Source organism: Aegilops tauschii, chromosome 1 (genome assembly GCF_002575655.3).
Source record: "Aegilops tauschii subsp. strangulata cultivar AL8/78 chromosome 1, Aet v6.0, whole genome shotgun sequence".
NCBI lineage: Eukaryota > Viridiplantae > Streptophyta > Magnoliopsida > Poales > Poaceae > Aegilops > Aegilops tauschii.
The window spans coordinates 340,610,914-340,634,172 of record NC_053035.3 but is presented as its reverse complement, the minus strand read 5'-3'; positions in this window follow the sequence as shown (position 1 = coordinate 340,634,172).

Here is a 23,259-nt window from a genome sequence, read left to right as displayed (position 1 = left end):
CCGACTAGGGAAGGCCGGGCCGCCTTCGAGCGTCTCTCTGGCTAAAGGGGCCCGCCGCCCGCGGGCAGTACTGGCGCCTGTCGTGGGTGACATCGAGGTCAACATGGCTACAGTGCCGCGCCGGACGGGAGATGGCTGATCCGTACGGCGCCTTGTGGCCGTGCCTGTTCCGGGATTCGGGGGTAGTGGGTTGTACTGCGTCCACGCCCCGTCTTATCATCGTTATGTGGATGCAGCCTTGGTGGGTGCAGTCTTGGTGGGTGCAGTCTTGGCCGGCCTCTGGGAGTCAGCTTTCTTCATGGCCGGCTTCTGGGAGCCGGTCCTCTCAGGGCCGGATTCCTGGAGTCGGCCATCTCGTAGCGTTCTTTGGGAAGGTTTCTAAGGCCGGGTCGCCTTCTGGTAGTCGGTCCTGGGGATAGCCGGCCGGGGGAAGGCGGCCCTATGCTCTGGATGCTTGAAGGCTCGAATGGCCTGATAATTTTTCGAAGAGCCAGGGGAGTCGGTTAGGCTACCCGTGGCCATTTACTCCGACACATATCTATCAGATCTCACTCTCGTAAGTGACCGTGTAGGGATTGACAACCCCTTATCGCGTTGGTTGCGAGGATTTATTTGTTTGTGTAGGTGCGAGGGACTCGCGCGTAGCCTCCTACTAGATTGATACCTTGGTTCTCAAAAACTGAGGGAAATACTTACGCTACTTTGCTGCATCACCCTTTCCTCTTCAAGGGAAAACCAACGCAGTGCTCAAGAGGTAGCAGTGATGCACTTTTTTTTTATTGAGTTGTTTTTTGTACACGGATCCTTGGTAGAGGACGAGTTTCTGTTGCGGGTAAGGAATCAGATCTTCAGGTGACCAAACATTCATTCAGACCAGGTGACTCATACATGTTTTATCTCCCTTGCATTCTTGATTTGGCTAACCTCCACTCCATCCTAACTTGTTCTTTGGGGTTCCTATAGATTGGTTGCAGGGCATTGAAGAACTGAAATAGTTGAAGAGAACATTAGGGGGTGATGCTAGAAGCTTGCTTTTGTGCTACTTGCTGTTGTGATTCGAAGGTACCACCGAGCAGGTACCACCCACTTCCCATCTTGGAACCGCTCGCTTTTATTCCATCCACGTATCCGCCCTCTCATCTTTGGTTGTGGCTTAGGCATCAGTTGCTATTGTTTGATTCTATAGGTCAAAACTATTTCATAGGCACTTCTATTACTTTAGGTTAGTCCCTGTTTTAGGTGTTTGTCTTCAGGATTAGACGATGGATTAGTCCAATGTTAATGCTATAGTTCTTTGCCTTCAAGGATTAATTACATGGATGCTTACTTCTGGCGTTTACGCCTGCATTAGTTCTTTGGCTTCAGGATTAATTACATGGATGCTTAGTTCTTTTTCAACATCTTTTTATATATGCAACTTTTGAGGCCATAGTCTGCTCTATCACGATGTGCTCTCTTAGTTAGTTGCCACATATGTCGTTATGCGGATGTACAAGAACTATAAGAATAAATAATACATCTGTAACCATATACATGAATCACAACTATCTGTAAATGGTAGCAACATTTTTCCATATCGTTTATATCGCTATTTAATCACCCGCTTTAGCGACATCTATTGTGCCATGGAGTACATATGATACATACGTAAATACTTTCAGAAAATGAAAGAGATCTATAATATCAATAACTAAATGCGTCCTAAGAAAATTGTTTACATACTTGCTTATTTCCTGTCTGTGCCATTGTATGAACGTCGCCCACTACACAGAGTAATCCAACCTAATTCAGAGTAGCTCACTACCTTTCTGCGCAATTTTACAAGCAACAAAACATGTTTAAGATTCATCACTACCACTTTCCGTTTTACTCTTCTTTCAAAGTAAATTGCTTCATTCTTATGCTTCACCATTTTCAGTAAGAATAATCACATTTCATATTTCTAACGCTATATTTTATCGTACGATGAACAAAGTGAAGAGAACGAGCAGCCAGAGTACATCATCCGCGATGAGCACATGCCTTAACTTTTGTTTTTTATATATGAAACAGCAAACTCACAGGATCATAATCCACCATGTATCACTGTATTTCTTTATCGACTGCCTTCAACTATTCACTACGTCTGCTAGATCAATATTTATTTCCTTTGCTACTGATTGCTCTCAGCATACATCTCTCACAAACTTTGCAATGACACTGCTCTGTTCTACTTATGCTTACTCAATGTTTGTTTTCTTTTTTACTGATTACTTTCAGCATGTCAGACAATGCTGGTCTGAATCTTTATACAATCATTTGTGTTTTATCTATGTACAAACTACTTTCGCCATCTTCTATATTTTAGAACTTCCACTTGTCTCATTTTGAAAATTAATTTTCAACTTACTTATATGACTTCATGTCTAAGTCCCCGCCTACGCTGTTATATAACTTAAATTTCTTTTCCCAAACAAACAATGACATTTACGGCTATTGCAAACGCTACTTAACTTGCTTCTCACATACTTTGGACTGAATGCAGGAACAACTGGTGGGATCCAGTACTTTGGAGAGCTTGAAGAGCACTATTACCGGGGTAGTGAGATTAAGCTATATGAACGCCAAGTAGACACTCTCTTTGCTATGTTCTGGCACAAAGAGGCAGACATCAAGTACTACGTGTGCACAATCAATAAAACATTTGCCAAGCAAGGCCAGCGCGTGGTAACCTAAAACACACACTCTTATCTTCCATATCACACAACAATCTGTATTCATCTAAATCAGTTGCTTTCTTGTAACAGTATTTTCAGGTACACTATACTGAAGAGAACCTGCTGGACTACATCGATCCACACAATGATATACTCATGGTCAAACTTGCCAATGGTCGTCTGCGTGCCGAATGTCGCATTATGCTAGGAACTGATAAGAGGGCCACAATAACCACCAACTGGTTTGAGTTTTATCATTGTGCCAACATTCGCGAAGGAGACATCTACGCTTTTTGTTTAAGGGCCACTTCAAAGTGCTGCCTCGTTCTCAACGTGCACCGCCTCTAGATGCACCATCTAAGACACCGCAAGTCCTGTGTGAATATAATCTAGAACTAAATACTCCTAATTAGCTCTATCCCATGATAAACTATGGTTTACTTTTTGACCCTGCTATCTGATACTTTTGCAGATACTAAACCTATGTCGTTGCTTATGTAAACTGTACTATTCTCGGTCAGAGGGTTCACATCCACCTGCTAAGATCCATAATGGCGCTTCTCTGTATATATCTATTTATTTTTACTGCTATTCTCTGCTTCGAATCTCAATTCCTTAATTAACACCATCATAATTAGAAAAGAAAAGTATGTTAAAGGGTCGCCCACTAGCTGGCACCGCCCAGCTCCCCCTCAGGAGGCGCGCATGGGCGCGCCCCAACAGCTAGTGTTTGTACAAGGTCGTAGTTTCGTACATGGCTTGGTCGGTTTTTTTTTAGTCTCATAGCTTGGTCGTTGGCTGTAGCCCATGTAGCTTTTTTTGTCAGACGATGTAACCCATGCAGCTAATGCAATTGTTTTGGTCCTGGCGTCTCCCGTCAACCTAACGAGTAGGTCGGACGGTTCATCTTCCCTGGTGCAAGTCTCATCGCCGCTGCTCTCTCTTCCTCATGCCACGGCGATAATTGACACGCTCTCCACTGATCGGCATGGAACCGCAGTCACAAACACACAGGCATTCATCACCATCATTACCTCACCCTTATTACCGTGCAGAATATAGTATAATTAGGCCGCTCTTCTCCATGTCAACTCCCCATCTTCTCTGCAGCAATTAATCTTCCACGGTTCCACCTATTGAAGCCCTCTCGGCTTCTCCCTCTTCACTTTCTCCCCCTATTTAGTGTCAGCAGGTTGACAGTTCAAGAAGGTGCCTAGCAGGAGTATGCCAAAAGGATTCCAGGTGACCGATTTTTACTACTACCGTGTCCGATCTATCGGTCGCCTTACTTCTCCATGTAGCAAGGAGGAGATTGAAGGTAACAGATTTGTTTTTTTACAGCAGATCTTCTTGGGTCATCCTTGGAGAGATCATGGATGGACAAAGATGCTATTGAGCAACTTCCGGGGAAGGCAAAGGAAGAGCAAGCCAACAGTACAAAGAGGGCCAATGGCAAGGAACCAATTGAACAGGTTCCATGAATTTACCATATATACTAGCTTAATTTGTCTTCTTTTGTCCAGAGTTACATCATTAGGTTACCTTGCTGAATCCTTATATTTGTAAGTTTGAGAAAATTTGATCATCACCAAATATTATAATCTCTCGACCAACCTTGTTTGTTGCTGCTGAGAACCACCTCAGGATATGCAACTCAACAAAGGTTAGTAAGGTTCATGGAGTCAACTCAAATCTTCAGTTCTACAGTATTATATCTATTGATTTAATCATTTGACCATTCTATTAAAACTTCGTTGTAGTTAGTAATAACAAGTTCACCAGTTTATGTAGCGGTTCATAATTTGCAATTTTCGAACATGAGTTAAATTAGTTAATGATCCGTATTTTATCCTATGGATTCTCAGCTATATATCTAGCACCGACAGAATAATGTTTCGTTTCTCTTCATGATCTTTGTCTAGCAATATAAAGGCTTAAAATTTGGTATCCAATAACATCGGACTGCAGTTATCTACCCTTTACCTCAAAATTTGGTAAATGTGATCCCAAATTCATGACTTTTTTATTTTTGAATTGTTGATCATTGTTTTACCTTACTGAGACTCGTGGTCATTTTAATTATTGATGGAATTTATGTTTGATCTTAGAAACCACTATCCATTAGAGATTTGCATTGAACCATCACTGCCACCGTTCGTTATCTGTGCAATTAATGACTTAATTGGGTTTAACTTTGATATGTACTTTCATTAATGATTCACATGTCCTCTTTGCATATTTCAAAAGTTTTTTTCCAAGTACTGAATGTCTAATGACACACAACCGTTGAAACAAAGATTGAACTCTGCATACAGATTTTCCAAACATGGTGATTTTTTTTGGTAAGTTCAAGTGGTCTTTTTGGCCAGTAAAATTATTTTTGTGGTTCCGGTTATTGGTGGTACATCTAAACAAATAATTATATTCCAAGATCTGGAGCGATGTCGCTCTGCCACAATTTAGCATAGTAAAATGATTTTTATGTACGAAATTTGGTTACTCTGTAGTATAATAAACTTCGGATCAATTGAAGAGAAATAAATTTTCTTCTTATGGTTCTGCATATATGTCTGCATGATACACCAATCTTGCTTAAATTGATTACATTATTAATATTTATATTTTTAAAGTTAGCCAGAATTTTCCACAAGCCGTGTTGTACGTGTGCTTACTGTTGACATTTGTTTATTGTTGAAACATTGTAATGGGACTTTAAAGAATTATTGCCGTATGACAATTGTTTCCTTGGTCTCACAAGCTTCCTCTAATTTGCAGGCTTGAAAAATTATAAAATAATATTTTTAGTATGATACTCATTTTCTACATTTTGCAGCTGTGGTTTGTGTCACATAAAATTAATTTTTATCCACTATCTTCTCTCTAAGAATTGACCTAATGAATCTTTACGGTATTACATACTTATATCCCGCAGCAATGCGCGGGGTATCATCTAGTTATTTTCTGTGCTCCAGACACTAGGAAAAAAACAAGGTCAGAAATTTGGTGCACCGGATTGGATAGTCACCCCCCCCCCCTATCCACTGTCTGGACGTGTCCATAGGTGTTTGGTGTGTCCATTTTGACGCACGGAGTTGGAGTTTCCCTAACGGACAGACGTAGCTATGTAAAAGTCGGGGTGTCACTACCCTCGCGCAAAAAAATATGAAGAAGTCGCCGTATCAATAGTTGTTAGAATGTATATGGAGCATGTAGAGGTTAGTGAGGCCAAGTGCAAATTCAAAATCTTCACATCTCAGCCTTCATATTTTTTTGTTTCCTCACTCAAACACAGAAATTTGTTCGGGTACACACCTGTCAAACCCTGCCCAACTGCATAATTGCTTCGCGGTCCGCAAAGTTGTTGGATTCCGCATGAGGTCACAACAAATTTTAAGTTTCAGTTTCTCAAACTTAATGATTTTGCTGTTCATTCATAACAAGTTTCAGCACTTGAAACTTTAAGAAGTTATATGAACATGTCAAAACATATTCAAAAAGTGGCCTTATTTGAAAACTCTCGTCACAAGAAACACGATATGCAAACAAAACTTAATTGGGACCGGGAAGGCACCCAGTTTCGCTTGCCACCGATACGAACTGAGGAGGGGCAACAACGCAGCCCTTCCACGTCTTCTTCTTTGGTCCCTTTGATAGCAGCAGGGAAAGGTCACCGCCTACACGGGGTGACATAGAGTTTGCACCTCTACATCAGAATCGTCACCTGCAGTGTGGATGAGGTGTTGCCCTAGGCGGTGGCTACCGGCCGTCAGAGGAACAGTCGCCATGGAAGTCGTGGAATTTGATTCCAAATTGTTAGAATCGGACTTGCGGCGTAAATGTGGTTTCCATGTCAACATCGTTGGGACTTGGGACAAATGGAAGTGGTCAAAGGCGGTGCTACGATAAGGGAAGGTAGGCGGCAACGCGTGCGGGAAGAGCTGCGGGAAAAGTTGCGGGAACATCGTTGGGACTTGGGACAAATGGATATGTCACTCGCGCCAAAATCATTTTCATGATAAAGTGGGCTCCAAATATCATCGCTCAACACCAAATATGGAGGATCACGGGCTCGATATAGAGTGCCCTCCAAAAATTATGACGATCGATGGTGGGATGGTGACTCTGCTAAAGCGGACTTTTCGGCCAAATTCGTCATAGTGGCGGTTATATATTATGGTGATCGGGTTGATATGGCGACTCTGCTAGAACTGATGTTAGATTGAATTATTATTTTCAATATTTGGCCCCCAAACACTCATGATTTGTTTATCGCCGCCTCCCCCACGACCATTTTGGTCTAGCTCTGCAACTGGTTTATGATAAGCACACAATAAAGGCTTTTTAAGTCTTCTTCTATGCCACTACAATATGAAAAGATTAATATAAAAAAACATAGCAACATGATAAAAACAGGAGCAACTAGTTCGTGTACTCCTCGCTAGAAAGGTAGTAGTAACTCTAGCAGATGCACCACATTTACGATCGTCAAAATCGTAACTAAGGCGATCGCTATAAATTATGGAGGCTTCGAAGTCCACGCGCACACTCAGAATTGGGACCCGTATGTCATTGGCTAACTCTTTCCTCCCCACCCACACACAAAACAAAGAATCTATAGATAAATTTGTCCGTGTCATCAAACAATTCGTTGAACTAGAACTTCAAACGAATCATTGGACTAGATTTCTTTCATATATAGGGCAAAAATATGCAGGTTCGGGAAGCGAATATGGAGCACCCTCCAATTTTTTGCCGATATGGCGCATCTCTAGAGTGTTTTTAAGGTAAAAAAATCCCATGTTGGCGATTATTATGGTGATTGGCCACATATAGCGCAGCTCTAGAGTTGCTCTAAACACCAAGTGCGAGGATTTCTAAACGGTTTATGTTTGCTACAGGAAAGTCACTACACTCTCATGTCGCGCAACCTAAAGCTTCTACTCACTCAGTGTTCTCCTTGTGGTACTCGAAATAGTAGTACATGCCATATTCGTGCCTCGCCGACACCTGCTCATCAAAGATATCTTCTCCTACATCCACATAGACCACTTCTTCTTCCACTGTCACCATCTCACGACACAAATAATGAGATTTACAACGTAGGAATGAATACATAAGGTACGCAACAAGTCCAGGAATAGAATAGGTGTATGATGCACCATCTCTACTGAGAACAACAGTGCTCTCCAAAAGCATTGCATGTTGTAAGACAAGAGAGTCAAGTTTTTTTGGGTGAGCTATTGATCCTATTACACAAGCTGCTAGAGTCCCCTATGGACTCCAAGCCACACTTTTTACACTCTGCAAAGGTGTGTTACTTTACCCATAAATGACCAACAATTGGGGCGTTCATGTTGTCGCACTCACAACCAGACCATTAGATCAAAAAGCCTTTTCACCGCCTTCTTGTCATTACAATGCGTCGGCGTCGCAATCCCACACAGCAGGCCAGGACTATCGGTCTTAGTGTCGATACTCCAGATCCAGCATTACCGTAACTCGCACAACGAGCCTAAACTACTTTTGTGAGCAGTTGATACTATGAATCCAACCACTAGGGTGTTGCCTTCTCAAGGGCAGTATTCCATAGGACAAGGGTACTTCCGCTATGCCCTGCCCACACAGGGTATGTGGTCAACACGGTCATTATGACACTCAAGCACAAGTATCACTTTTTCTTTAGCCTTATATGAAAGCCCATTGTAATGGAACCCACTTGACATATTTCTTCAGAACCTTTCCGGAGTTCACCACCAAACAATGGGGCAATTGCACACCCAAGGATTTGCGAGCACTATCTTTATTGATGAGGACATCAATACCATTGTTACACCCACAACCCCTGCTGCTATACATACTGGACCAATTACTAGAGCTCGCGCACGCCAATTGAATTATCAGGTACTTTCGTTTCTTGGTAACGATTCTAATGTTCATGAGAATATGATGCTGCCTAAATTGGATACATTTGTTTTGCTTACAAATGAAGGGCCTAGCTTGGACAAGAAAGATGAACCTTGGAGCAAGTTCAAGCATGGAGATGATGGCATGCGCAAGGGGAACAAGAACGGAGTTACAAGTGATGATTCCAGGACTTTGAAGCCACCATAATGAGTGCATGAAGCCTTGGACAAAATATACAATATGCCACTTCATAAATTTCGTCCAGAGGCTATTCTAGGTGTTGCGTCACCTTATTTTTGGGCCAGGCCCATGTAATTTTGAAATACTTGATTATAAGCAGTTTTTAGAGTCCGTATGTGTGGCGAAACAAGAGTTAGGGTTGGTTTCGGACCCCTCCTCCAAGGGCCACGAAATTCCCCCCTTTCTCCTCCATATATACAGCCCTTAGGGCATCGTTTAGACTTTGGGTTTTGTTTAGATTAAAAGTTCGCCATAGCTACAACTTCGCGTACTTCGTTTGTGTTCAACGACCAGACAAAGGCGTCACAGAACCCCACCTTCATTAATAAAGCTTTCATCTTATATCCGCAATATCCAGTTTGCAATCTTAGTTTCTTGCTTGTTCTTCGTTTGCACGCAGGAAACAGACCCTCGTGGTCAGGTTGATCGTGCTCCGGCGTGGTCAATAACCTCTCGGAGTTGGTTTAGCGATTGCTAAGGCGCGACGTCCTCGCACGTTCATAGTCGGATCATGAAAGTCTACTCCTCCGAAACGATAATCACCATCTCATCGAAAGACGGGACACCTTTGCCTCTATCAAGTGGTATCAGATTTCCAGGTTGGTCGGTGAGATTTTACAGTTTTTCATAGTTTAGATCGAGTCTGTTCTTCATACCTACAGTCCACGAAAAAGCCAAAAAAATAGGGTTAGTTCATCATATCTGAACCAGTCTGAGCCTTTGCATAGTCTTTTCAGTATTTTGCTTTGTTGAATTTGCGGTTGCATCATCGTGTCAAGTTGCTGGTCTTAGCGTCTAGTTTCCCTTAGAGTTTCGAGTTATGTTCACAAGTTGTCACGCCGCCGCCGCACCATCGTCATCGCTCCTGCCATCTACCACCACCGCTTATCCGCCACCGCTCTGAATCCATATCCACATACCACCACCAATACGTATCCATATACCTCCACCGATCTGTATCCATATACCACCACCGCTGCCATATCCTACCACCATATATCCACCACCAATCCAAGTTCTTTTCATATTAGGTTTGTTTTTGAGATCCATCTATTTTCTGTTTCGTGTTTTCTTGCCTGAGTAGGTCTCGAAAAAAAAAATCTGGAGACCCCCGGGAAGTTTTTAGGCCAAAATTTCGACGACCAAAAATATTTTTTCCCTATCCTATTTTTAGGTCCCAGGGAGTGTTTTGAGACACTCGCCATCATAGTGATTTTTTTGTCGCACTTTTTCGTCGTCGCAGCCCTGATTTCTGAAAAAAAATCCAAAAAAATTTCGTGCCTATCCTGTTAGTTTGACTTGGGAAGAGTTTTGAGACACTCGCCATTATAGTGATTTTTCGTAAAAAAAAAGGAGCGCAAAAAATTTCAGAGTGTGCTTTTCCCTTGCTTACGTGCAGCGCCGTGATTTTGTTAGTGTTCTAGGCTCGCGTCTCTAGCACGGTCTAGCCTAGGACCAGCACAGTACCGTCGTTGAGCGTTTATTCAACTTTGCATCTCTGAATTGATTATTGCTGACCCTTTTTGCTACCATATTATAAGCCTTCCCAGCTCCACATACATCTACGTCGTGCGTTTGACTCTCCCTGGTAATCGTTTTATCCAAACTTTGAGAGTTTTGATTACATCAGTTGCCGATTACCGCCTGCTGTTGGGTAAGAACTGGTAAGAATTTGAGATTTGTTTGACGGATTTGTGACACCCACCACTTGTTAGTAGTCTGTGGGATCATATTCTTGTGTGTTTCTATTGCTGCTAACCATGCTAGGATCACAAGCCGACGAGATTGACTGGGAGAACTTAACGAACAAGGAGCTTCATGATAAGTTTCAGCAAATGATGACTGAACAGGTGCAAGATGTGCTGAACAATTTTGAAGAGGCCATGGAGAAGATCACTGGCCTTGAGAAAACATCAAAACAAAGCTCGATAACAGATTTAATGAACTGCTTGCGCGTCTTCCACCGCCTGCTGCACCTGTCGCACCTCTACAACAACAACAACAACAACAACAACATCGCCTTCCAAATCAAGTGGGACGAGCACAGCGCGTTCCCCTTGAGCCTGGTCAAACTTCTGGTGCCGGTGTACCTACTGTTGATGCTTCTGTAGCTCCTGCTGCTACTGCAGAGGTGGAGGACCATTACGAGGATGAGGTTGATCAAAATCAGAACTACGTGCAACCACCACCACCACCACCAGGTCGTCCTCATGCATATCATCGCAACGGTAGGGCTGCACCACAACCTGGGGTACAAGCTCATGACCATCTTCCTAAACTAAAGTTGAATATTCCACCATTTGAGGGTAGATATGTTCCTGATATATATCTTACTTGGGAGTTAGAAACTGAACAACGATTTACATGTTTACAATATCCTGAGGAGAGACGTGTTCCTGCTGCTGTTTGTGCTTTCACTAGTTTTGCATGTGTTTGGTGGTCTGAACATTGTAGATTATATCCCATTCCAGCTACTTGGGCTGCTTTGAAAACTGCTATGCGTACTCGTTGGGTTCCACCTTATTATCAACGCGAATTACTTCAAAAATTGCAGCGCTTAAGACAAGGAAAAAATTCTGTAGAAGAATATTATCAGGAATTACAAACTGGCATGATTCGATGTGGTATTGTTGAGGAGAATGAAGATATGCTTGCACGTTTTATGGGTGGATTAAATAGAGAGATTCAGACCATTCTAGAGTATAAGGAGTATAATAATATCACTCGTTTATTCCATCTTGCTTGTAAAGCTGAACGTGAAGTGCAAGATCGACAGGCATTGGCGCGGACTAACTTTTCTGCAGGTCGACCTTCATCATGGACACCGCGTGCATCCTCTACTTCCACACATTCTACTGCACCGACACCTCCATCAGCTGCCACCTCCAGCCGTGATACAAGGAAGCAGGCACAACCACCACTATCTGCCAAGAGCACACCTATTGGGGCTGCACAGAGTTCTTCTTCTTCCATGGCATCAACAGGGCACACAAGTGATATTATTTGTCGTCATTGTAAGGGACGAGGTCATTATGCGAGAGAATGCAAATCTCAGCGTGTGATGATTGCTACTAAGGATGGTGGGTATTAGTCCGCTAGTGACTATGATGAGGAGACTTTGGCTCTTATTACACGTGAAGAACACGGTGGAGATGATTCTGATCATGAGACGCAATACATGGCTCCTGAAGATGCTGACGGGTATGAATGTTTAGTTGCTCAACGTGTTTTGAGTGTGCAGGTTACACAAGATGAGAAAAATCAGAGGCATAATTTGTTCCATACAAAGGGAGTTGTGAAGGAACGTTCTATTCGCGTCATCATAGATGGAGGGAGTTGCAACAACTTGGCTAGCATGGAGATGGTGGAGAAGCTATCTCTCACCACAAGACCACATCCATATCCTTACTACATCCAATGGTTCAACAACAGCGGCAAGGTTAAGGTAACACGTATTGTTTGTGTGCATTTTAGTATCTCTACATATGCTGATTATGTTGATTGTGATGTGGTACCTATGCAAGCATGTTCCTTATTACTTGGTAGACTATGGCAATTTGATAAAAATTCTGTACACCATGGTAGAAATAATCAGTATACTCTTGTTCATAAGGATAGCCATATTACTTTGCTTCCTATGACTCCTGATTCCATTTTGAAAGATGATATTAATAGAGCTAATAGAGCAAAACAGGAGAAAAATAAGAGCAAAAATCAGATTGTGGCAAAAGAATTTGAGCAACAAATGAAACCTAATAATAAACCATCTAGTGTTGCTTCTGAAATTAAATTGAAGAGTGCATGTTTACTTGCCACAAAATCCGATATTGATGAGCTAGATTTTAGCAAATCTATTTGCTATGCTTTTGTGTGCAAAGAGGCATTATTTTCATTCGAGGACGTGCCTTCCTCTTTGCCCCCTGCTATCACTAACATTTTGCAGGAGTTCGCTGACGTCTTCCCACAAGACGTGCCACCGGGATTACCACCTATTCGAGGGATTGAGCATCAAATTGACTTAATTCCCGGTGCATCGCTACCCAACCATGCACCATACCGTACCAATTCAGAGGAGACGAAAGAGATTATGCGTCAAGTACAGGAGCTGCTCGACAAAGGTTACATACGCGAATCTCTTAGTCCTTGTGTTGTTCTTATTATACTAGTGCCTAAAAAGGATGGTACCTCGCGTATGTGTGTTGATTGTAGAGGCATTAATAATATTACTATTCGTTATCGTCATCCTATTCCTAGGCTAGATGATATGCTTGATGAATTGAGTGGCTCTACAATTTTCTCCAAAGTTGATTTGCGTAGTGGATACCATCAAATCCGTATGAAATTGGGAGATGAATGGAAAACAACATTTAAAACTAAGTTTGGTTTATATGAGTGGTTAGTCATGCCTTTTGGGTTAACTAATGCACCTAGTACTTTCATGAGACTAATGAACGAAGTTTTACGTGCTTTCATTGGACGATTTGTGGTAGTCTATTTTGATGATATACTGATTTATAGCAGATCTTTGGAGGAACATTTGGAACATTTACGTGCTGTTTTTATTGCTCTACGTGATGCACGTTTGTTTGGTAACCTTGGGAAGTGCACCTTTTGCACCGACCGAGTATTTTTTCTTGGCTATGTTGTTACTCCACAGGGAATTGAAGTTGATAAAGCCAAGATTGAAGCTATTGAGAGTTGGCCGCAGCCCAAAACGGTCACACAAGTGAGGAGTTTTCTTGGCCTCGCTGGATTCTATAGGCGTTTTGTGAGAGATTTCAGCACCATTGCTGCACCTCTCAATGAGCTTACAAAGAAGGATGTGCCTTTTGTTTGGGGTACCGCACAGGAAGAAGCCTTCACGGTATTGAAAGATAAGTTGACACATGCTCCTTTACTCCAACTTCCTGATTTTAATAAGACTTTTGAGCTTGAATGTGATGCTAGTGGAATTGGATTAGGAGGTGTGTTATTACAAGATGGCAAACCTGTTGCATACTTTTCTGAAAAATTGAGTAGGCCTAGTCTGAATTATTCTACTTATGATAAAGAATTATATGCTCTTGTTCGGACTTTAGAAAAATGGCAACATTATTTATGGCCCAAAGAATTTGTTATACATTCTGATCATGAATCTTTGAACCATATTAAAAGTCAGGCTAAACTGAACCGTAGACATGCTAAATGGGTTGAATTCATTAAGACTTTCCCTTATGTCATTAAACACAAGAAGGGTAAAGAAAATGTTATTGCTGATGCATTGTCTCGTCGTTATCTATGCTTTCACAAATTGACTTTAAAATATTTGGTTTGGAGACCATCAAAGATCAATATGTGCATGATGCTGAATTTAAAGATGTATTACAGAATTGTAAAGAAGACAGAACATGGAACAAGTTCGTCGTTAACGATGGATTTGTGTTTCGTGCTAACAAGCTATGCATTCCAGTTAGCTCCGTTCGCCTTCTGTTATTGCAGGAGGCGCATGGAGGAGGACTAATGGGACACTTTGGCGTGAAGAAGACAGAGGATATACTTGCTACACATTTCTTTTGGCCAAAGATGAGACGGGATGTTGAGCGTTTTGTTGCTCGCTGCACTACATGTCAAAAAGCTAAGTCACGACTCAATCCTCATGGTTTATATATGCCTTTGCCTGTACCTAGTGTTCCTTGGGAGGATATATCTATGGACTTTGTTTTAGGTTTACCTCGAACAAAGAAGGGGAGGGATAGCATATATGTTGTCGTGGATAGGTTCTCGAAAATGGCACACTTTATACCATGTCATAAAAGCGATGATGCTGTTAATGTTGCTGATTTATTCTTTCGTGAAATTATTCGCTTGCATGGTGTGCCAAATACTATTGTTTCAGATCGTGATACTAAATTTCTTAGCCACTTTTGGAGATGTTTATGGGCTAAGTTGGGGCTAAACTGCTTTTAGTACTACTTGTCACCCCCAAACTGATGGTCAAATTGAAGTAGTCAATAGAACATTGTCTACTATGCTTAGGGCTGTTTGGAAGAATAATAAAAAAATGTGGGAAGAATGCTTTGCCTCATATTGAATTTGCTTATAATCGTTCATTGCATTCTACTACTAAGATGTGCCCTTTTGAAATTGCGTATGGTTTCCTATCTCGTGCACCTATTGATTTGTTGCCTCTTCCATCTTCGGAGAAGGTTAATTTTGATGCTAAAGAACGTGCTGAATTGATTTTAAAAATGCATGAGTTAACTAAGGAAAACACTGAGCATATGAATGTTAAATATAAACTTGCTGGAGATAAGGGTAGAAAATATGTTGTGTTTGCACCTAGAGATCTTGTTTGGTTACATTTGCGTAAGGATAGATTTCCTAATTTGCGCAAATCAAAGCTAATGCCACGTGCTGATGGTCCTTTTAAGGTGTTAGAGAAAATAAATGATAATGCATATAAACTTGAGCTGCCTACAGATTTTGGGGTTAGTCCCACTTTTAACATTGCAGATATGAAGCCTTATTTGGGAGAGGAAGATGAGCTTTCGTCGAGGACGACTTCATTTCAAGAAGGAGAGGATGATGAGGACATCAATACCATTATTACACCCACAGCCCCTGCTGCTATACATACTGGACCAATTACTAGAGCTCGCGCACGCCAATTGAATTATCAGGTACTTTCGTTTCTTGGTAACGATTCTAATGTTCATGAGAATATGATGCTGCCTAAATTGGATAAATTTGTTTTGCTTACAAATGAAGGGCCTAGCTTGGACAAGAAAGATGAACCTTGGAGCAAGTTCAAGCATGGAGATGATGTCATGCGCAAGGGGAACAAGAACGGAGTTACAAGTGATGATTCCAGGAATTTGAAGCCACCATAATGAGTGCATGAAGCCTTGGACGAAATATACAAGATGCCACTTCATAAATTTCGTCCAGAGGCTATTCTAGGTGCCGCGTCACCTTATTTTTGGGCCAGGCCCATGTAATTTCGAAATACTTGATTATGGGCAGTTTTTAGAGTCCATATGTGTGGGGAAACAAGAGTTAGTGTTGGTTTCGGACCCCTCCTCCAAGGGCCACAAAATTCCCCCCTCTCTCCTCCATATATACAGCCCTTAGGGCATCGTTTAGACTTTGGGTTTTGTTTAGATTAAAAGTTCGCCATAGCTGCAACTTCGTGTACTTCGTTTGTGTTCAACGACCAGACAAAGGCGTCACAGAACCCCACCTTCATTAATAAAGCTTTCCTCTTATATTCGCAATATCCAGATTGCAATCTCAGTTTTTGCTTGTTCTTCGTTTGCACGCAGGAAACAGACCCTCGTGGTCAGGTTGATCGTGCTTCGGCGTGGTCAATAACCTCTCGGAGTTGGTTTAGCGATTGCTAAGGCGCGACGTCCTCTCACATTCATAGTCGGATCATGAAAGTCTACTCCTCCGAAACGATAATCACCATCTCATCGAAAGACGGGACACCTTTGCCTCTATCATTTATTGATTCACTTTTAAAATAGGTTTTGTTTGTTATGCCGAAAATGCTCAATGGAGCTCGGCCTCCATGGAGGCCGAATTTGAAATGATCAAAACTCATATTTGCATATTTCATAAAATTCTAAAAGGTAACACATATACTTAGAGAATAATGCACAAGTGGGTAAAATTTTAAGACGAAATACGCTAAAATGAGTGATACAAAAAAAACAAATCTGAGGCATTTTAGTAGATGCACTATTCATCCTCAAAATCCAAGTTTTTTTTCACAGATCGCACTTCAAGGTATTTCATCCAGAAATTTTACACACATAGACATCACATCCTTGTTTACTTGTACATTTTTTCAGATTTTTTGAAACCGACAAATTTAAATTTTGTTTTTTTAGAAAAATCCGGCCTCCATGGAGGCCGAGCTCCAAAACACCCCACTCCAATTCTCAATGTAGCTAGGTTTCTATGGAGGCCGAATTTGAAATGATCAAAATTCAAATTTTCACGTTTCAAAAAAATAGAAAAAAATACACACATACTTAGAGACATAATGCACAAGTGTGTAAATTTTCAAGAAACGAGTGCTACACACACACAAAAAAACAAATCTTAGGTTTTTTTACTAGATGCACTATTCATCCTCCGGGCTCCCAACCCCTCCCTCCCCTCCCCTCCGCCGCCGTTGGAGGAGGTCGCCGGGCAAAGCCCCGGGCGGCTGACAGCGGCGGCGGAGGCCCCTTTCCCTCCCGCGTTCCTTTGGGTGAGGCGGGTCACCCGAGGCGCAGGGGCCCTCCTCCCTGATCTGAGCCGTCGCGGCGGCGCGGCCGATCTGAGTCCGCCAATGGCGCAGTGGCGGCGTGGTGATGGGAGGAGGCGGTGGAGCTGCCGGCTTCATGGAAGATCTGGTGGTGCCGGCTGCCCCGTGGGCGTGCTTGGTCATGGCGGCGGAGGTCGCAGTGGCCGGCAGCTTGGCCGGTCAGCGGCGGCGGAACATGGCTGGTGGCAGCGGCGAGGTTCTGTTTGGATCTCGGGACGGCGGCCCTGCAGGGTGGCGGCTGGTGAAGCTAGGGCTTCCCGTGGTGGCATGGTGTGGTGCAGTCCCTGTCCAAGGCGGATCTGTGACGGCGATCTGCTATGGATTGGTTCGGATGAGAGACGGTGACGAGCGCGCGGGATCCTTCTCGGTGGCTCTCGCGGCTTGGCGAGGCGGGTGGGAGCCCTCCTCCTAGGATCCAGTGGTGGCACACTCAGGCAGTGGCCGGTGCGCCAGGGCTCCCACGGTCGCACTGTTGTTGCGGTTGGTCGCCGGGTCTAGGCGGCTGGATCTGGGGCTTTGAAGGCGGTCGAGACGGTGCACAGGTTGTTGCGTGGATTTCTTGGGACGGATCCGGGTGAAAAACTGGTCTTCGATCGATGGCCGGAGCCGGTGATGACGATGCCCTTATCATAGTTTCCTTCATGAAGGCATCATCGAGGTGAAGCTCCCAACTCCACTCAATACCTCCGGGGGAAACCCTAGATCAGCTGATCGGATGTTGGCGGCAATCATGTGTCATTACCCCCTTGGGAGCGGCATTCTTGGAGGTGCACTCGGCTTCGCGGGACCAGCGGACGGCTTCTTTGGTGGAGCGGTGCTTCATCCTACACATTGATGGCGACGGATCTCAACGGCGTGGCGCAGTGCAGATTCGGAGTTCGATGTGCAAGGATGGACTCGCGCAGGGGGACGAAGTTGTCGGGCATCATGGTGGCGTCGATGGCAGAGAGACCTGGCACGGTAGATGCAACAGTACAGCTCTGAAGATGGATTGGTGGCAGGTGGCTGCAGCGGCCTCATACCCGGCAGACGTCCTGGTTGAGGAGTGCGCCGGACTGGTAGGTGCCCCATACCAAGCAGGCGTCCTGGTTGGGACCTCAGGTCTTAGATGTTTATGTTTGGTTGCAATGTCTGTTTGGTATTAGGCCCAGGCTACCAGCGCCCCTTCATCAATTGGATAGGTGTAACGACAGTTGTTGCTTAGACGGTGGCTTTAGTCTTACTGTTGTATGACGTTGTAAGGTCTTGTGAGAATAATTAATAAAGTGGCCGCATGCATCGCCCAGATGCAGAGGCCGGGGGTCATCCTCCTTTTCTAAAAAAATCCTCAAAGTCCATGAATTTGTCTTTTTTGCACAGATCGCTTTTCAAGGTATCTCATCCTGAAATTTTACATCCTTGTTTACTTGTATAATTATTTTCAGATTTTTCTGAGACTGAGAAGTTCAACTTTTGAATTTTTTCCAAAATTTTTGGCCTCCATGGAGGCTGAGCTCCAAAACGCCCCACTCATTGTATTGTTATGTGGGTTATAGAAGAGATGGAAGATTTTGTCAAATATTATCAACAAACATGAACAATAGAAACTGAACTTGCTTGGAAATGGATACGTAACGGAGCTCCATGGGTGTGCATTATGAAAAGAAAATATGAAACCAAATGATGATAATGAAGTCCGATAATGACTTGTTCAAGAAAAACAGAATATGAAAGAAATGATGCCAATGAAGTCCTGATTCTGAAAAGAAATGAAGCCTGATAACACTAGTGCAGAACAGACCTTTATCACCGGTTCGTAAGGGCCTTTAGTGCCGGTTCTGTAACCGGCACTATGGAGTGGAGACTAAAGCCCCCCCCCCCCTTTACTACCGGTTTGGCACGAACCGGCGCTAACGTGCCACCACTTGGCACGAGCCAGGCCCGGGTGCGTGTAGGACATTAGTACCGGTTGGTAACACCAACCGGTACTAAATGTTTGGGTGTGTTTTGGTTTTAATTTTTATTTTTTCTTTAGTTTTGTGTTTTCAATTTAATTTAGTGATTGTTTTACATTATAATGAGTTGTTAAATCATTAGGTGAAAGTACCGCAGATTAGTTTCGACTGGATGCATGTGGATCCTAGCTAAGTGATCAAGTATATGTCATATCCATATTACTTGATCACTTAGTGATCAAGTAATATGGATATGGCATATACTTGATCACTTAGCTAGGATCCATCCAGTTGAAACTAATATGCGGTTTCTTTCATAAATGAGATAATAACTCATCATCGTCATATTAATATAAAAACTCTTGCATCATATCATCACCAACAACAGTATATACTAGCTAGCAAAGATATCATCGAGTTCAACATGGTCATGATATTATAAGCGTTCATAACACCACAAAAGCAAATCACTCTTTGAGATTAAGTTCAGGACGAAGAACACGGACACGCATGAGAGGACAACAAGTACTAAGAGCATGATAACTAGCTAAATCACTCCTGCTGCTCTCTCTCAGGTAAAATAGCATAGAACATGTATAGCTCTCCTGATTCATCATATTGGAGCATGCAGATGAACCTGTCTCCTAATCGTGGGCTGCGCTTCTGATTGCTGCCCCCTAGTACTTCTCTGCGATCGTTAACAATTTTGCTCCAATCTTTCACTATTAAGCATTCATCGCTTTCAGAAATCCTGAATGCCCTCATGTGCACTGTAGGATATCTTGGCCGTAAGCTAACAATTGACATGCGACCTTTAGTCTCGATCCACTGAGGCACAACTGTCATCGGGGGTCCCTGTTGAAGAACATCGTATAGTAATTAATATACTTAGCAATGAAAGTTTAGCTTGAAAAATAATGTATGCAAAAGATGCACTGAGGACTAATAGTAAAAATCTTACCATCTTTCCTAAATACATGTGACCGTAGTTCAATACGATCACTATTGGTCGCACGTTTTGAGTACTAAGATTTTCAAATTCAGGAAAATGATTTCTCTTAACAGCATCAAGATCCTCAAGCCATGAAACATAATGACTTATCTCCTCGCAGTTTAGTTCAGCTCCGGGACAGTAGTAGGTCCTGTCTACCAAGCGCCGGACATGTTTGCTTGAATGGAAATAAGCTGTCAATAGAAATTAGTTGTCAACTATTTTTGAATAAACAATATCAAAGACATAAATATGGTTGAGAAACTCACATAATGGTAGAACTGGAGGCGTCTCCACATCGACCCAGATGTCCCTATTACCTTCAATATCATCTTCTGAACGAATATCAAAGGTGATAACCATATCAGGCTCAAATGCAAAAGCCTTGCATAGTGCTTGCCAAGTTTTGCATTCAAAATAGGTGTACGTGTCTGCATTGTATAATTTGATGTTGAAAGTATAACCACCATGCTCGGTCTTCAGGTAAACTCTCTTTACCTCCATAATTTCCATAGCACTGAAACCTATCTTATCCAAGACAAAAATTCTTGCATGGCAGGGGATGCGCTAGTAGAATAGTGAAAATTTAAAATTATAAGTTGAAGCAAATGAAGCATATATAAGTCATGCTTAATTACGAAAAAAGACTTGTCGTTGTGACTTACTGTATCCACTTCGAAGGTCTCATCCAGCTTGATGCTGAAGCGCCTATCATCAACAAGGAAATTTCTGTCGCACAGGCCGCGCTGGTCTTCACAGAATTCGCACTTAATGAAATCTTTTTCGTGGTCAGACGACATTTCCTATGTTCATATAGGTGAAACATTAAACACTTACTAGTTCTATTAATTCAACTAATTCAACTACTTCTATTAGTTCAACTAGTTCTATTAATTCAACTAAGCATTTAATAAAAATAAACGTGTTCTATTAATTTTCTTACTAAAATAAAGTAGCTAGTTCCATATAGTAATATTTTAATTAGATCATGAAATCTCAGATATCTAAATTTTCTTACTAAAAATAAACTAGTCCTATTAATTCAACTAATTCAACTAAGAATTTACTAAAAATAAACTAGTTCTATTAATTTTCTTACTAAAATATATAAAGTAGCTATATATATAGTAATATTTTAATTAGATCATCAAATCTCATATACCTAAATTTTCTTACTAAAAATAAACTAGTTCTACTAATTCAACTAGTTCAACTAAGCATTTACTAAAAATAAACTAGTTATATTAATTCAACTAGTTTAAATCATCTCATATACCTAAATTTTCTTACTAAAAATAAACTTGTTCTATTAATTTTCATACTAAAAATAAACTAGTTATATTAATTCAACTAGTTCAAATCTCATATATATACCTAATTAATATCTAGCTAATTCATCTAAAATTGACATTAATATTTAACATCTTTTCCATATAATTCATCTAACATTAACATTCTAACATTCTTATCTACGTAATTTATCTAACATTAATCTAAACAACAGAAAACAAAAAATAAGTAAAAACAATATGTGTCTGTGTGTGTGTCTGTGTGTGTACGTATGTGTGTGTGTATGTGTGTGTGTGTACGAGCGGGGGGCGGCGGCATACGGGTGGCGGCGCGAGACGGCGATGCGACGGGGACGGCGCGACGACGAGCGGCAGGCCGAGGGCGACGGCGCGATCGAGACGGCGACGTGGCACGGGGCGGGGGCGACGGCGGTGACGGCGACGACATGCGGTGAGGGCGACGGCGATGACGGCGACGACGGGCGGTGACGGCGAGGGCGGTGACGGCGACGACGGGCGGCGGGGGCGACGGCGCGCGGCGGGGGCGGCGAGGGCGGCGGCGATGTCGCGCGAAGTAGTTGGAGAAGAAGTGGTGGTTGATGAAACTGAATTTTTCGTAAGTGCCATATATATAGGAGGGGCCTTTAGTACAGGTTGGAGCCAGCAACCGGTACTAAAGGCCAATTTTGGCCAGGTCAAGCGGCGGGAAACTGCCCTGGCCTTTAGTACCGGTTGGAGCCACGAACCGGTACTAAAGGTGTGCGCTGGCGCAGGAGCGGTGCGGGCAAGTTTAGTCCCACCTCGCTAGCCGAGGGGCGCCTGCACCAGTTTAAAAGCCCCAGCGCGGCTGCTGTCTCGAACTCCTCTCTATAGCAGGCTTCTCGGCCTAACTTTGGCGCGCTGCCCGTTGAGCCTCCTAGCCCTTCTGGGCCTGTATTTGCAAACCCGAGGGTTGGCAGGCCCAGCGGGCAGCGCCCCAACAATTTTTTATATAATTTTCTTCTATTTATTTCCGAGTAATTTTTTTTGCTGTATTCAGTTTCTTTGTGAATATAAAAAAATTATATAGTTTTTTTCTTTTCTGCATTATTTATTTTCTGCTATTCATTTTGTAGTGATTTTCAATTTCACCGTCATTTAGCTCTCTAAACAAATCGGTAAATGACTGAAAAACAGCAAATGATTCAGAACGTGTTGGAAATTGATGACGTCGCTTTGAGTTCAAATAAGTTTAAAAAACATTGAAGTGCCCGTGTAACAGATGAGTTCTCGTCCGAAACCCTGATACTCCGAAAGAGATTGTCCAGTTTGTACACGAGGTGCGTCCAGTTTTCGCCGTGACCCTCTCTACTCTTTTGCACATGCTATGCGGGCGAAATGATGATACCATGGCAAGTTCCAATATTTTCAGAGTTCATTTTGTATTGATTTTCAATTTCACCGTCATTTAGCTCCCTAAACAAATCGGTAAATGACTGAAAAACAGCAAATGATGTCAGAACGTGTTGGAAATTGATGACGTCGCTTTGAATGATGCATACTGAACGCAAAAATAGGCTGGAGTTCAAATAAGTTTAAAAAACATTGAAGTGCCCGTGTAACAGATGAGTTCTCGTCCGAAACCCTGATACTCCGAAAGAGATTGTCCAGTTTGTACACGAGGTGCGTCCAGTTTTCGTCGTGACCCTCTCTACTCTTTTGCACATGCTATGCGGGCGAAATGATGATACCATGCCAAGTTCCAACATTTTCAGAGTTCATTTTGTAGTGATTTTCAATTTCACCGTCATTTAGCTTCCTAAACAAATCGGTAAATGACTGAAAATAAGCAAATGATGTCAGAACGTGTTGGAAATTGGTGACGTTGCTTTGAATGATGCATACTGAACGCAAAAATAGGCTGGAGTTCAAA